General features: G+C 48.9%; 1 protein-coding gene and 1 pseudogene across 2 annotated transcripts in view; one reads left to right on the forward strand and one right to left on the reverse strand.

Annotated features, from left to right (window-relative positions):
* The window catches only part of NRG2 (neuregulin 2), a 306149-nt gene that overhangs the window by 199130 nt on the left and 90716 nt on the right, over nucleotides 1–16303 (reverse strand). The window lies entirely within an intron of this gene.
* On the forward strand, nucleotides 12359–12494 carry LOC141993046 (U1 spliceosomal RNA; annotated as a pseudogene).

A 16303-nucleotide genomic window follows, 5' to 3' on the forward strand; every position in this document is an offset into this window, starting at 1 on the left:
AACTATAGGCATTTCAACATCCCCTACGGTTATTTTCTGGTCTGGGAATAAAGTCCCTTCCTGCAGCTTTTGAAACAGACCAGAGTTCCTGACGCTCGCATCTTCATGTACCTTTCCCGGCCATTCCACGTTGATGTTGGTGAAACGTCCCTTGTGATCCACCAGGGCTTGCAGCACTATTGAAAAGTACCCCTTGTGGTTTATGCACTCGCCGGCTTGGTGCTCTGGTGCCAAGATAGGGATATGGGTTCCGTCTATTGCCCCACCACAGTTAGGGAATCCCATTGCAGCAAAGCCATCCACTATGACCTGCATATTTCCCAGGGTCACTACCCTTGATATCAGCAGATCTTTGATTGCATTGGCTACTTGCATCACGGCAGCCCCCACAGTAGATTTGCCCACTCCAAATTGATTCCCGACTGACCGGTAGCTGTCTGGCGTTGCAAGCTTCCACAGGGCTATTGCCACTCGCTTCTCAACTGTGAGGACTGCTCTCATCTTGGTATTCATGTGCTTCAGGGCAGGGGAAAGCAAGTCACAAAGTTCCATGAAAGTGCCCTTACGCATGTGAAAGTTTCGCAGCCACTGGGAATCGTCCCAGACCTGCAACACTATGCGGTCCCACCAGTCTGTGCTTGTTTCCCAGGCCCAGAATCAGCATTCCATGGTATGAACCTGCCCCATTAGCACCATGATGCCCGCATTGCCAGGGCCCGTGCTTGAGAGAAGTCTGTGTCCATGTCCTCATCATTCTCGTCACCGTGCTGAAGTCGCCTACTCGCCCGGTTTCACTTTGCCAGGTTCTGGTGCTGCATATACTGCTGGATAATGCGCGTGGTGTTTAATGCGCTCCTAATTGCCAAAGTGATCTGAGCGGGCTCCATGCTTGCCCTGGTATGGCATCTGCACAGAAAAAAGGTACGGAACGATTGTCTGCCATTGCCCGACGGAGGGAGGGGCGACTGACGACATGGCTTACAAGGAATTAAAATCAACAAAGGGGGTGGCTTTACATCAAGGAGAAACAAAAACAACTGTCACACAGAATGTCCCCCTCAAGGATTGAACTCAAAACCCTGAGTTTAGCAGGCCAATGCTCAACCCACTAAGCTATCCCTCCCTCTGCTATTTCAGGCAGCACTTCACGGAGGAAGGGAGGAAGGAGCAAATGAATACAAAACAAATCTGGCCTATTTCTTGTTTTGATCCACTCCATCTATCTTTTACATCTTTGGCTGGCAGCAGACGGTGCAGAAGGACTGCTAGCCATCCACATCTCCTGCCTGCTCACCATAAGATGGTACAATAGGACTGCCTGCAGGACTAAAGAGAATGACCTGGTCGAGTCACTCCTAATTTAGTCCCTGCACCCATATCTGCCCAGGAGCTCCTGACCGACCTTACCGAGGCGGCCAGGAGCACCTCGGACATGATGAGGATGGTTTTCAGGCCTATTGTACTGTCTGCTGCCACAAGGCAATGGGTTGCTGCTGCTGTGTAGCAATGCAGTACCGTGTCTGCCAGCACCCAGGCGACAGATGGTGACAGTGAGCTGAGCGGGCTCCATGCTTGCCGTGGTATGGCGTCTGCACAGGTAACTCAGGAAAAAAGGCACAAAACAATTGTCTGCCGTTGCTTTCACAGAGAGAGGGAGGGAAGGGGGGGCTGATGATATGTACCCAGAACCACCCGCGACAATATTTTTTGCCCCCTCAGGCATTGGGATCTCGACCCAGAATTCCAATGGGCAGCGGAGACTGCGGAAACTGTGGGATAGCTACCCACAGTGCAACACTCTAGAAGTCGACGCTAGCCTCGGTAATGTGGAAGCACTCCACCGAGTTAATGCACTCAATGCACTTAGAGCATTTTGTGTGGGGACACACACAAATAGACTATATAAAAACGATTTCTAAAAAAAACTTCTATAAATTCGACCTAATTTCGTAGTGTAGACATACCCTTAGCAAGCTTCTAGGAAATGGGGTGGGGAGTCCCAGGCTGTACAGATCCTTCTGCAATACCTCCCCAATCTTCCGCCACTGGAAATACTGACTTATTTCCACACTGCCAGCCAGTAAAGCAAACCGCCGTGGAATGCTGACTGGGGTGTTCCTATCATCTGTGTAGACGCAGTGCAGGGGGACTGTGTGGACTGAAAGGTTGTCAGGCCTTGATCCTTGTGTCTGGCCAAGCTGTGCTGAGCACAGGACCTAACACAGGGGGTGAGGTGAGACAAAGGGTTCTTTTTTATGGTTTGGTACCCAGCTACCTAGAGTAGCCTCAAGGCTACTCTAACTTCTGCAGGCTGCCAGCGGCCCCCAAGGTGCAATATGTCAGTGGGGGATAGTCAGAGCTGTCCAGGATGATGTATTACTGAGCATTGATCTAGCAGCATCTAGAGGCCAACTGGATTGGGCCCCATTATGCTGGGTGCTGTACAAACATCTAGTAAATGACCATCCCTGCCCCAAAGAGATGCACTGACCCTACACCATCCAGGTATTCCCTTGTACTGGGGCAGCTTTGCTAATCTGTGACTTCCACCAGAGAAGCGCACAGGGACTACAGTGGGGTCAAGGGTCTGACCGTCTGAGGGCAGGGTGTATAGGGTTGTTGGAGAGAAGAATACACAGCCATTTATCATGGATTTCCCTGTAATTCACAAAGTGTTGCTTTCTGGAATGAGCTGTGTATGAACTCTAGTGTACCTGCACTTCTTCCTCTATTGCTAGATTTACTTGGTCCGCCCGCTGCACACTGGAAGTAGCAATGAATCTCTACGTATTCCCCCTTGCCATATGGCTGAGTATCCTGGCTCGCTGGGTAAGGTATTCCACAGGCACCTACCACAATGACCTCTAAACATCTCACACCAGCTAACCGGAGCACACTGTGCTCATCATACCTCCATCTCCTCACACTTTCTTCCTCTCCTCTTCTTCTCATGGTGCTTTTGTCCCTCTTCCCTGAAGCCTCCCGTTGTGATGTGATCATGCCTACCCTTCCACTGAGACAGGTGAGCAGACACACTGCAAACAGCACTGTGGTGTCTCAGCACAGGTACAGTATAGTTTACTTACAGGAGATTAAAACTGGGTGTGTTAGAGGGAACCTACAGTGATCTGACCTTGACAGCACCTGCAGAGGAATCAGGCTCCTGAATAACTTCTACAGACAAAGTAGGACTCAGGTAGCAGCAATCTGAGCAAACAACAATTCTTATCTGTACTGTGACACTACCCACAGAAAACCGAATAGACCCCACAGAGCTTGCTCTGTCCTTGCAGAAGGTAGAGTTCCCTTATGGCAGTGTTTGGTCAGGGAAAGTCACTTTTTAAGGGATCTCGCTCATCCAGATATAACACAACAATCAAAACAGGCTCCCACGCAACGACTGACCAGACCTGACCCTGCTAAGCTTAGCAGACCTCAAGACTGGTTCTCAAGGTACAGGCCAATCAATCATACTACGCAGTAGTGTTTTCCCCAGTGCCACAGAGAACATGATGGGGGAGGTATATATTTACAAAGTGCTTTGTCCTTTCTGTACCACCTGGTATTCAAGGCAATTTCATTATCGAAATAGACGAGAACTCCTAATGATTCTCAGATGCAACCAGACGTGACCATCACCCCTGGGGTGCTGTAACCTAATTGTTGTGGATAATTCTAACCAACATATTCTGGAAGACAGAGAAAACACCAGGAAGGAGCATGTGCCATGCCTGCCTCTCAACAACAGGACAGTGGTATCTCTCAGATATAGGCAAACAGATTAAGAGCTATCAGTGCAACCCAAATATGGCTCCTAAGTACTTTAACCCACGCCTCACTTTACGTATGTGCATTGCTGAATCAGGGCCTGTATCAGGAAGCGATCAAACAGCAAGAGTGTTTCCCCTAAATACCCAGGTTATTACACTGTGGAGTAATTCAGAAAATATACACGCAGTAGTTAACGTAGGACATGGGGAGAAGGTTCAAACAAAGACTGGATGTCACAGTGACCTGAGGAGAAAACTCTGTAGAAGGGGCAGCTGGAAAGAGAAGTTTAGACAGAGAAACTGGCAACCTGTTGGAAGGGGATTAAGATGTTTGTATTATGGTAGCACCTAGGGCCCCAATGGTGATCACGTCCCTATTGTGCTAGGCACAGCGCATGTGCACACACTCACTCACTCACACACACACGGAGCATTTCCAGTATAAATAGACAAGACAGATAAAGGAAATCCTAGAGTCCCCCATTTTACAGATGGGAACTGACAGCCTAAGCGACTTAGCCAAGGTCACACGGGGAGGATATGGCAGAAACAACAATTAATCACAGATCTGCTGAGTCCCAGTCCAATGCTTTAACCACAAGCCCATCCTTCCCGTTTTGCCCCCAAAGGAGAGGAGGGAATCACAGAAAAGGGAGAGCGGAGGCACTCTGCGTCATTGATGAGGAGCTGAGCTGGACACAAAAGCTAAGGGCCCAACCCTCCAGAGGCCAGTCTTCAGACTCTCTAGTTTATGACAGTATTAATGGCCCCTTACATGCCTCTAGCCTGTGACAACACATCCCTTACACTGGACAGTAGGCTCTCTGCCATCCTAAGCCAGCTTTATACCAGTTGGGGACTCCCTTGGCATAGGGGCTACCTGTGACAGCAACTTTACTCTCTGCGTGAGGCAACGTCACCACAGCAGGGCCTAAATGCAGGGGTGAACTCCAGACAGAGAAACACTATCACAGCCAGAGCAATTTTAAAAGAAGGGTGACACAAGGGGGCCAAACAATGAGAGGGGAGGCTGCGTGGGGCAGGGGTAGCTGTTAAGCAGAAGCCCTGTCAGTGATTTCCAGGCCGATGGGGGCTGGGCACAGCTCTCTATTTAAAATGAAAGAGAAGGAAGTTGTGAGTGTCCAGGCAGCTCTCTGGTCCTGCTGATGGGTCAGGCTTGGTTATTTAGCGAGCATGCTGGGAGGAAACCCCTGTCAGCAGATCTGACCCAAGCATCCTCCTTGGGAGCATGACACCCCATGATAACTCACACCTTTTGGGAAGTGCTGGTCACAGGCAGGAGAAGCAAAGCCAGGCCGATCCCTGGGCAAAGCCCCCAGGCATCCAAAGAGACTCACCAGGAGACTGATACACCAGGAAATTAATTGGAGCCGATCAGGACTATGACACCGTGTGGCGTGAAGGGGGCACTGGAGGTTATACTTTGGATCTACCATAGGTCATTGAGACAACAGTGTGAGGTAGCAGAAGGGTATCCAAGCCTGAACTGCGAGTTTCGGATTTAGAGGAAAAACAAGGAGTCCCTGTGGCACCTTAGAGACTAACAGATTTATTTGGGCATAAGCTTTAGTAGGCTAAAACCCACGTCATCAGATGCATGGAGTGGGAAATACGGTAAAGAGGTATAAATACACAGCATATGGGAGTTGCCTTACCAAGTGGGGTGTCAGTGCTAACGAGCCAATTCAATTAAGGTGGAAGTGGGCTATTCTCAACAGTTGACAAGAAGGGAGGAAAAATTACTTTTGTAGTGCTAATAAATTCAATGTAATCAAGGTGGCCCATTTCGAACAGTTGACAAGAAGGTGTGAGTATCAGCAGGGAGAAAATTACTTTTTGTAGTGACCCATTCACTCCCAGTCTTTATTCAGGCCTAATTTGATGGCGTCCAGTTTGCAAATTAATTCCAGTTCTGCAGTTTCTCGTTGGAGTCTGTTTTTGAAGTTTTTTTGTTGAAGAATTGCTACTTCTAAGTCTGTTATTGAGCGTTCAGGGAGATTGAAGTCTCCTCCTTGAATTGGCTCGTTAGCACTGACCCCCCACTTGGTAAGGCAATGCCCATCTTTTCATATGCTGTGTATTTATACCTCTCTACTGTATTTTCCACTCCATGTATCTGATGAAGTGGGTTTTAGCCCACAAAAGCTTGTGCCCAAATAAATTTGTTAGTCTCTAAGGTGCCACAAGGACTCCTTGTTGTATTTGCTGATACAGACTAACATGGCTACCACTCTGAAACCTGTCACTATGCAAGGCACTGGATTTAGAGTAGGATCCAGGGGTTACAGAAGGGCCTGGTTCAGCGATTTAGAACAATTAAAAAAACCCTTTGTTCCTTGAAATCTTCTGCCGCATCTGGAGTTTCACATCAACACAGACCTTTTTCTGTGTCACCACTGCCTTGTCGCTGACCTGCGTAGCCTCTCTTTACTCTAGTGACCCATTACAATGAAGAGCTGGTAGGCAGTGAGAGGGCCAGGGCGGACTTCAGGGTTCACTGTAACAATGACATGGGGAACTGGGGGGGGGGGACCTTTCAATACTAGCTCCCTAAATTACAGATACAAAGTCTAGGCGTGTGCCTAAATGAGAGTTTGCCCACGCCAGTCATGGGGTTCCATGCCAGGTGCAGGCGCAGTGTGTGACATTTAGCCAGCTAGCCCCGAAAAATTGTCTCTGCGCATAGCTTCATCTGCATTTGAATTTGTGCTCTGATGGCTTGATTGATCGTTCTCAATGCACGTCATTTGGTCAGGGTGGTATGTGGCCCGCATGTGCCTCTGCTGAGTGATAGATGGCCTTATGTTCAGAGAATAAGGAGCCAGCATGAGAGTTTGGAAGCTATTGTTTTCTGAGGACATGTGTTTGGACAATCACTCACGGCTGCAAATACAGAGATCGGTGCTGTTTCAAATATTTGTGGGATGGTGGTTGTTGGGTTGCGTGCTCTCCGAGTGCCTAATGCGGTACAGCGTGACCCTGACACAGCTGTGCACCCTCAATGCTCATTAACACCCTGGGAATGGAGGATGCTGAAGAGCTCGTCAGATCAGATACCTTTACCAGAAATCCTTCCCTAGTGGAAAACCTCCTTCTCGGTGGTGAGCAGGAACCTTACACATTTACTGAATGCTGCTAACTGAAGTTTGGTGACAGCCGGAAGCCATGGTTGGTGGAGCCTTCCCCAAAGTGGGGGGGCCAAGGGCCCCTGCCCCCTCCGTGGGCCCGTTCCTGCCCCACCTCTTCCCCGAGGCTCCACCCCCAGCCAAGCTGGAAGCCAGAGCAGAACCAGGGAGCCAGGTCCTCTCCACCTGCCCATGGTGAGGGGGCCAGACAGCAGCCCCCCGGCCAATGTCCCCACCCCTGTGGGGAGCGTCCACAGCTCCCCACAGCTGCCCACATGGCTCTTACCTCGAGCCGGCTCCAGCCAGGGGGCGGGCCTTGGAGCCGCAACCCGGCCATGGTAAGAGCCGCCCGGGCAACTGCCCGGGCTCCCCGGCTGGGCTCCAGTTGCTGGTATGGCTGGTGTGTGGCCTTAGTGGGAAGAGGTGGGGCAGGGCTGGGGCCCGTGGCAAAAAGTGAGAAGACCATGGCCTCCTGTTCCAGCACCCCTGCCGTAGGCTCCATCTACACGAGCAGCTAGTGATGTGATTCCCAACTCAGACGAACCAGCATATCTGGGGCAGCATGGGCTGAGGCTGGGGCTAGCCACCTGCATATGTATGCAGGGAGCGTCCACAGGTACTTCCCAGGCCACCACCTGTGCCACCACAACCACATTGCTATTTTTAGGGCGCTAACTTGGCAGAGCTAGCGGAGGTACATCCATGAGAACTGGGAATCATGTGCCCAGCTCCAAGTGTAGATGTATAGCCCTGAAGCTGCACCGTGTTCTTTGCTAAGCATCAAGGCTGTGGGTCCTGCAGTGCAGTGCAGTGCAGAAGTGCTAGCCATTCATAGGAGATCAGCCCCTTTAAAGTCAGCCAGAATCTGCATCCTTCTCTCCAGGGATGGAAGAGCCATAGGAGCACTCCTCTGAAAGCCTATTGCATGGATACTGATTTTCCACCTCTGGAGAATCAGAGCGAGGAATGGGGTCAGGAGTGCAGTGAACAGAGAGAGATGGCCAGCAGCACTGGGAACAGGAAAAATCGGTTGCTCTGAGAATTTAGGCAGGGGAAAGGAGAGAATGGAAAACCCAGCTGCAGTTCATAACAACGCTGGCACTCAGGGCCTTTCACTTCTTAGCCTGCTCATGGAAAGAGTGACCTAGATACCTACCTGGGTCCAACCCAAGCTACTACTCCTTTGAACTGAAAGACCATGATCAGGTCTTACTAAAATAAAACTGACTGGCTTCTACACCGGTCCAGTAGAAACAATCCAGCTAAAGGCCCAAGTTCTGCCCAGACACCAAGTGACAGTGGGAGTAGGACAGTTCTGCTACTTGGAGAGCACAAAGTGCCTCAGAATATCAAAGATTGAGGAGTGGTAAATAATAAATCCCTGAAACAGAGTGATCTGGATCATTTGGTAAACTGGGCAAAAGCAAACATGAGTTAGTCTAGGAACAAAGAATGGAGGCCATATTTAGGGGGGAGGGGGGACCTCTCTCCTGGGAAGAGGGACTGAAAAAGATGTGGGGGTCATGATGGATAATCAACTGAATATGAGCTTCCAGTGCAACACTGTGACCAAAAGAGCTAATGCAATCCTTGGATACACAAACAGCTATCTCCAGTAGGATTAGAGAGATTATTTTCCCTCTGTGTTTGGTTCTGGTGTGACCGCTACTGGAATCCTGTGCCGAGTTCTGGTGTCCACAGTTCAAGAAGGATGATAAGTTGGAGCGGGTCCAGAGGAGAGCCACAAGAATGATTAAAGGATTGGAAAACATGGCTTACACTCAAAGTGCTCAATCTATTTAGTTTAACAAAGAGAAGGTTAGGGGGTAACTTGACCACAGTTTATGAGTGTCAACATGCAGAACAGACATTTGATAATGGGCTCTTCTATGTAACTGACAAAGGTATAACATGATCCCATGGCTGGCGGTTAAAACTAGACAAATTCAGACTGGAAATAAGGCACACATTTTTAACAAACAATTTACCAAGGGTCGTGGTGGATTCTCCATCACAGCCAATTTTAAAATCAAAGATCTGCTCTGGTTCAAACAGGAATTAATTCTGGGTAGGTCTCTGGCCTTTTATACAGCAGGTCAGACTAGAAGACCACAGTGATCTCTTCTGGCTTTATAATCTAGGGATGTAAAGTGCAAAGGGAGGAGCATGGGCAGGTCAGGGCCATGATCAAGTATCTGTAAGTACCTGGATACAGCATGATTCCCAGTGACACCGTGGCCTCCTGCATCCACAGGGCAGCTCAGCTGTGCTCCATAGCACAGGAGCATAGGAGTACTCTGTTCCTGCTGAGCATACTGGGGGCTGTTCGCAGGAAAGGGATGTTGTGCCTTCGGGACCGGTTCTCCTTCCAAAACCCTCCTGTTCCTCCTTACAATAGCATCATTGTTGCTATTACTGGGTAAAGCCTGGATCCTGTGTTTGGGCTGCCATACAATGCTTTGCTTGTACTGTAGGACAGGAAAAACCAACACATTCCTGGGGGTGAATGTGACCTGTGGCATGTTACCTGCTGAAGCTGGTAAAGGTCCTTCTTCTAATCTAGTGATAATGGGTGGCCTTTTGAAAAGGCCAGGTCTGTGCATACCTGGAAAGGTCCAAGAAAACCCCCCTGCCAGGAAATCTCTCCCACTCGGACAAAGTAGCTGCTCTCAGGCTGCAAAAGCACTAAGCCACCCATCAGCCCCTCTGCAGGGCTTGGCCGTGACAAGCACCATCTCATATCACCTCACCCAAAATACCACTTCCTCACAGCCCTTGCCAGAAGAGCCCAGAAAGGCCCCATCTCTCCCACACTCCAGCAAACAGAACTTGCCTCTACCCACCTAATGGAGGGAGTCGCCCTGGCAAAGGAGCAGCAAACTATTCCTTCCCTCTGACTCCTTGGAGATGCTGCAACAGAGAAGCCGACTTAAAGATCAGTTCCTGAAAGGGTGCTGAGCTAACTTGGTGTGCTGGGACATCACATGGAGTGAAATCCAGCCCTGTGCAGAGGGGTGCACAAACCTAGACACACCTGCAGCCTTCTTAGCTTAAATTGAATTTCTCCCCCTGTCTTCACCAGCATGTCTCCCACCCCCACCAAACATGCATCATCCACTCCCACCCTTTTCTGTCCTCTCCCCAGCACCCTTTTCTTGGTCCATCCTGATGGGAATCAATGGGATAAGGTGCTGTATACGCACTTCCTCACCTCTATGGTGCCCCCTCTTGCCAGGGCACAGCATAGCAGGATGCTTCTCATAGCCCTTCTGGAAGCCACTTTTTCAGCCAGAGTGACCTCTCCCATCCTGCTCCCTCACCACCTCTTCCCGAGCCTCCCGCACTGGGTCTTCTCTGGCTCAGCCCTTCAGCCAAGTACCAGAACAGATCAGTCCCCTTCCAGGGTTCGGCTCAACTGCAGCTCCCTTACCCTTGTAGGTCCTAGCTCAGTGCTCCCCCCAGGAGCACTGCTCCCTGTAGGTCTCCCAGCATGAATTCCTCAGGCTCTTCCAAGGGGAACTCACTTTGTTCCTCCCTCCAGGGTCTTCCTCCCTCTCCTGAGCACCCAGCTCTACTTAAACAGTTATCACCCTGCTTCACTGCCACAGCTGGAACCGGTCCTTCTAATTAAGCACCATTATGGCCAGCTGGGGTCACTGATTAGCCCCCTGTGTCACCAGCTCATCAGTGAGTCTGAGGGACAGCTGCTAAGTCATGGGCAAGGCTGAGGCCTGTGACAGGTGTGTTTACATGCTAATAAGATGATTTGCTCAACTCTGGAAATAAAAAAAAACAATCTTGTTTCAGAGGGTTTTTCCTTTCCAAAGCAATCTTTCCTGGCTGTTTGGTTCTGTCACTGTACTGCAAACACCTATTGCTTTGTAAGAGGCAGTATGAGCCAGTGGGTAAGATGCTTGCCTGGGAGTCAGATGATCTGACATGGTCCCTCCCATCTCTGTCACTGACCTGCTGCATAACCTGGGGTGTTTGCTTCCCTTCCCACCGTTGTCTCTCTTTGCTTGTGAGACCATAAGATCTCTGGGGCAGGGACTGTCGTGTCTGTACAGCGCCTAGCGCAATGGCTCTAACATGGCCATTGCCACTGGCACTACTGTAATGTGAACAATAAGGATCGACTTAAGCCATCGGTCATTACTGTGCATGTTGACAACTAAAATTGTAGTTTTAAACAAAGACAGTAGTGTTCCTGGGAAATTTGGGTCTACTTCTGTCAACTGTCATTGTGTTCATTTGATCAGGCTCTTGCTGTAACATATACACGCTTATGGAATTTCATGTGTCATCAGATGGAAGGTTTTCATTTGTCTAAACATGCCCAGCCTGAGTGTACGATGCCCACACAATTCCTTGTAATACTACACCTGAGTGACAATACCCAGAGCCCTGCCCCCTCACCACCTCTTCCTATGGTCGATCTAGCCAGGTTATTTCCTGGTCTGAAAACATTCTATGGGCCCCATTCTGTGCCCAGCAATTCATGTGGGCATTTGGGCAAGCGATTTATTCCGGGCTATTCCCAGAGCAACGACCACACAGCAGTTTGCAGATCTAGCCTCGTGTGCCAACAACATGAACTTGTATTCCGGCCTTTCGGCCTGATTCTGCACTCCTTTACACCACATCACTCTTAACATCAGTGGGGTTACTCCTGATTCAGATTGGTGCAAAACCATTTATACTGAACGGTTAACAAATACCTTACATATGGAAGAGTTTTAATTTAGTCAAACCTGCAGAGCAAATTTTTCTTTTCCATGGACCGAATCCAGAAAAGATTATTACTAATTATTAATTATTATTATTACTATTATTTTATTATTAAACCTTTACTTGGTTCTTATGGAGGAAAAACTCCTACTGACTTTACTGGGCATTTTGCCAGCGTAAGGACTGTATAAAAACTGAGTAATTTGGCCCTATGTTTTTAACTTGTTGCATTCAGAATGTAAAACTTTGTTTAAAAGGTAAGTTTAATAGTTTGCTGCTCCACAGCCAGTTTCATCATTATTTCAGTTACAAGCCTGCATTTAAGGATACATAACACCCCTGTAAAAATCCACTCCGTAGATCTAGTTGTATTAGTTCAGATATAGGATATACTAACCCTTGTACTCCTATATGTATTTATCCAAAGAGACAAGTTCGAACTCTGTTCTCATTTACACTGGTGCAACCAACAGAATTACTCTGGATTTTTCAAGGGAGTAGCTCAGAGCAGAACTTGCAGTGTAATCACACTGCACGGAATTTGCAGTCTACAGAGATTGCTTCACCAGCGTGGAGCTCAGCTGGTGACATTCCATCACCTTTTCCGTTACTCATGACTTTCTCCAAAACTCTTGTTTTGGCCGGAACATCACAGGCTTGGTCTCAGCCCCACAGGTCTGTTTGTAGTAAGAGGGTGAGGAAAATATATTTGCCTGGCTTACCAGGCAGGGGAGCTACCATGATCACGAAGGTGGTTTTCCCAGGTTGAGGCTCATCCATTGCACTGCAGATGTGCTGACCCCTGCAATTTCCCCAAATGCGGGAAACTCGGCTGCATAATTTCTGAGACTATTTTCTTATCTTTTTGTCATTTGCAATCAATGAGACCCCGGCCATCTGTTCTACATGCCTACACAGAGCCCCATTCAAGTCAGTTAGACTCTTCGTAGGCACACTGCTCTGCCCACATGGATCTGCTTGCAGCCTGAGGCTCAGATGTTACGTAGTCATTTTTCCCCCTCCATTAACCATGGAAAGTTATTTCTTTTATGATGAAAATTTACAGGGAGGGAAAATTAAAGACATGTTGCACTCAAAAACAACTGGAGCTAGCTTTGCTGTCTGTCAATTTATAAGAAAACTATAATGCTGTAATTTCTGAATCTGTTATTCATCTCAGCTGCTACAGTCCATTGGAACATGGACTGGTATTTTATTTCCTTCTCTGCCTGTGAAAACCTATTAGTGACGTGTTCTCAGGCTTTGCAGTACTTGAACCTTACAAAGGTGGTTCCATAGACACTTCCCCACCTACCCTCAATGGAGCAGATCACCTCCTCTTTCATTCACCATCACATAATATCTCATTGGCCACTCTAGCAATTCCTTACCTAGCGAATGGACAATTAGGAAAGCACTGAGTGTATTTTTGGCTGTCATGTAATGCAACTGAACAGCTGAGAACAAGGAGAGCCAGTGCCACGTGACCAGCCAACACTCCAGCGAGACTAGGGCTTGAGAACCATTGCTTTGAATCAGTAAAAAACAAGAAGAAATATTTGGAGATGAGCATTGGTATTACCCACCAGAATCCATAGCAAACAAAAATCAAACCTTTCCAAGCTTAACAACAAGGGCCGGCTCTACAGTTTTTGCCGCCTCAAGCAGTGAAAAAACCTGCCACTGCGGACAGCAAAAGGAAGAAGCTGCCGCCGATTTGCCGCAGCGGGAGGAGGAACTGCTGCCCCTTTCGAACTGCCGCCCCAAGCACCTGCTTGGAACGCTGGGGCCTGGGTCCAGCCCTGCTAACAACAAAAGTACCATGTGGGCTCAAAACTGTGACAGAAGCACAAGGACGGTAGCACAACAGCAGCAGGAGAGTGCTCTAGGACCGGATGCTGCTCTTAGTTACAGTGGCGTAAGCCAGCAGTAACTCCATTGAAATCAACTGTATTACACCAGTGTAAAAGCACAGTGCACAAGTTGAGAAACAGGCCCACAGAACTATAGGGATGGAGGGATGATACAGGCTCCGCGCTGATGCAGCCGTTTATGGCTGCAAGCCCCAGGCCCTTTTTTTTTCTATTTCTTTCCCCCACCCCCCAAATTCCCTTTTACTTGCTCACTCTTTCTCTCATTAAACCAAAATTAGGGGAATTAAATACAAAATATTTCATGAACGCAATGTTAAAGCTGAAATATGTGCTAGCCAAAGCCAGTGATCCTAGCCCAATGCTAACTCAGACAGGTTGCACATTCAGGGCTGAACCCTGTGCAAGGTTGATGTGAAACTGGTATGAGTGACAGGAAGAGCAGAGCTTTTTAACTCCCTGATTTGGGCATTTCTCAGCTCTGAGGCTGTGTTAATGGAAGTTTACATTGCAGAAAGCTGGCACTCTCTAGCAATCTCTTACAGAGCTGATCCCCTTAGCGACAGCACCTTACACTTATCCCGTACAGAGCTGGCACCATCTAGCAATCCTGTCTGGACCTGACACAATAGTGATCTCATATAGAGTCGGTGCTTGTAGTAGGGCTGCTGCCCCACTCCAAGAGATGGGAAGTTAAAAGCAGCCCTTGGAGAGGGCTGTTGCTGGGACCCAATTAGAAAAGGGATTAAGTAAGAGCAGCTGAGGGAGGCTGGCTGGCTAGCTGGCCCCAGGTGTGGCTAGCTCAGTCAGGGCACAACTGGCCCTGATAAAAGGGTGGTGAGCCAGGAGACAGAGAGGCTTACTCCAGCTTTGGAGTGGAAAGGACCTAGCTCCCTAGGAGCACAGGGTATCTGAAGCAGAGGAGTGCTGGGGAGCTCCAGCCTGGCAACTCCCCAGGCTAAGGCCTTGTTAAGGCCTAAGGGGATCCTGGGGCTGCAGAGGTGCAGCCTGGGGATAGGCTTGCCAATCCCCTTGCCAATGATGAGTGGCCATTACAGACTGCAGTTTGCCCCAGAGAAAGGGGGCTAGATGACAACTGGCAGTAGCCACTGAGGCAAGGTGGGCTTAGAGCGTTGGGGGTTCCCCAGGGAGGGGAGACACAGAGTGTGGGGGTACTGCTGTGGGAAGAACCCCAAGATAAGAGGGAACGGGTCTGGAAGGGACACGGGAGCCTGAGGCAGGAGAGACACCAGCCAGCAGGAGGCGCTCTGAGTGCTGAAATTGAGCTAATTCCAAGGTTGACCAGCAGAAGGTGCCATGGCAGTGAGTCAGTGATCTGCTACAGTACTCTATAAAGATTCCCCACTAGAGCTCGTTGTAGATCCCATCCCTGGCGCTCCATGGTGACCCTGCCTGCTTTCAAACTGCCTGATTTGCGTCAATCACAGCTGCAGCAGCTGTGTGTGTTTATCTACCCGGAGTGGCACCGTGGGCGGCACTGTGACCTTTCGCAGGAAACTGTACACGAAACAAAATTCCCTCTTTCAAAACTTCGTCATGTCTCAACTAGCAATCAATTTTTACAAAACAAGAAGGGAGCTGTCAACCAAGACCTGACAGTGACCGAGTGCACAAATCACGCTACCTCTCTGAACCTCAGAGACAAAAGCAGCCAGTTGGCAGGGGATCGCTTAGCCAGCTAACTCTCAAACACTCTAGTCCATTGCCATCTCCCATCAGGTCACCTAGACTAGAGTAAAACTCTCTGCTTGGGAAGGGGGCGGGGCAGCAGGACAGGGCCTGGGGAGGGCTGTGAAATCAAAGACGTGTTCCCTTCCCTAAAAAAAGCAAGCAGGAGCTTGTGCCTAGCAGCACAGGTTCCATCCGGTTTGCCGTCTCCCTCAGGAAAGTGTGTGTGTCCCTCTGCTGCTGCCTGTGCACTTTGCCATGGCCAGGGTGCAATTTTCAGCCCATCTTGTTGTGGGATTGGGCCTTTTGTGTCAGGGAATGCTGCCCTTCCGAAGATAACCTCTACGGAGATTTGCCTTTTTATTTTCCCCAGTGGCCAGGGCAATGTAAATAAGAGTCAGGAAGCTGCCTCTTCACTCTGCTTGATCATCATTCACAAAGTAAACACTGAATGATCCTTCTTGCCATAAACAGCCAAGCCGAAGGCTTGTTACTACCAGAAGAAGCACTGCTACGGGATGCTAGAAGAGAGAAAACACTTAGCATGGGGGAGTTAAGGCAAAGGAGGAGCCAGAGCTGCTATCAGAGCGGAGGGGGGGAGAACATCCCCCCCAAAGCTGTAAACTTGACCTCTTTGACAAATGTCTGCACTGATGACAATGGAGCGCTTCTCCTCAGGCAGAGAAATCCAGGAGCGTGAAATGAGAAAACCCTTTCATCTCCAGTTTCCTCTGTGATAAAATTACGGTGACCTGGTGCTTTCCTATCTTGGGAACTCTATCCTTTAAAAGTCACATTGAGATCACTGATAGCAACAGTTTGAGTGGACTGGAAAGTCCTCAAATAGCAATGAAGTGTCAGACCCCTCACAATAATGAATATTGCTGAATGTATTCCCCATCTGTGCATTGATATTAGCAAGTAACATTCCTTTCCACTTAGCACTATAATAAATGGATTATTCCTGCGCTGGGACCTTTCTTTCCCTTTCCCATTTTTTGTTTCATGTTTTCCTTACATTCATATCTCAATTATCCACACGCAGGAACCAAACTGATGCAGAAGAGCATACGGGTAGCTCCCTGAATCTTTTCTGCAA

Source organism: Natator depressus, chromosome 8 (genome assembly GCF_965152275.1).
Source record: "Natator depressus isolate rNatDep1 chromosome 8, rNatDep2.hap1, whole genome shotgun sequence".
Lineage (NCBI taxonomy): Eukaryota > Metazoa > Chordata > Testudines > Cheloniidae > Natator > Natator depressus.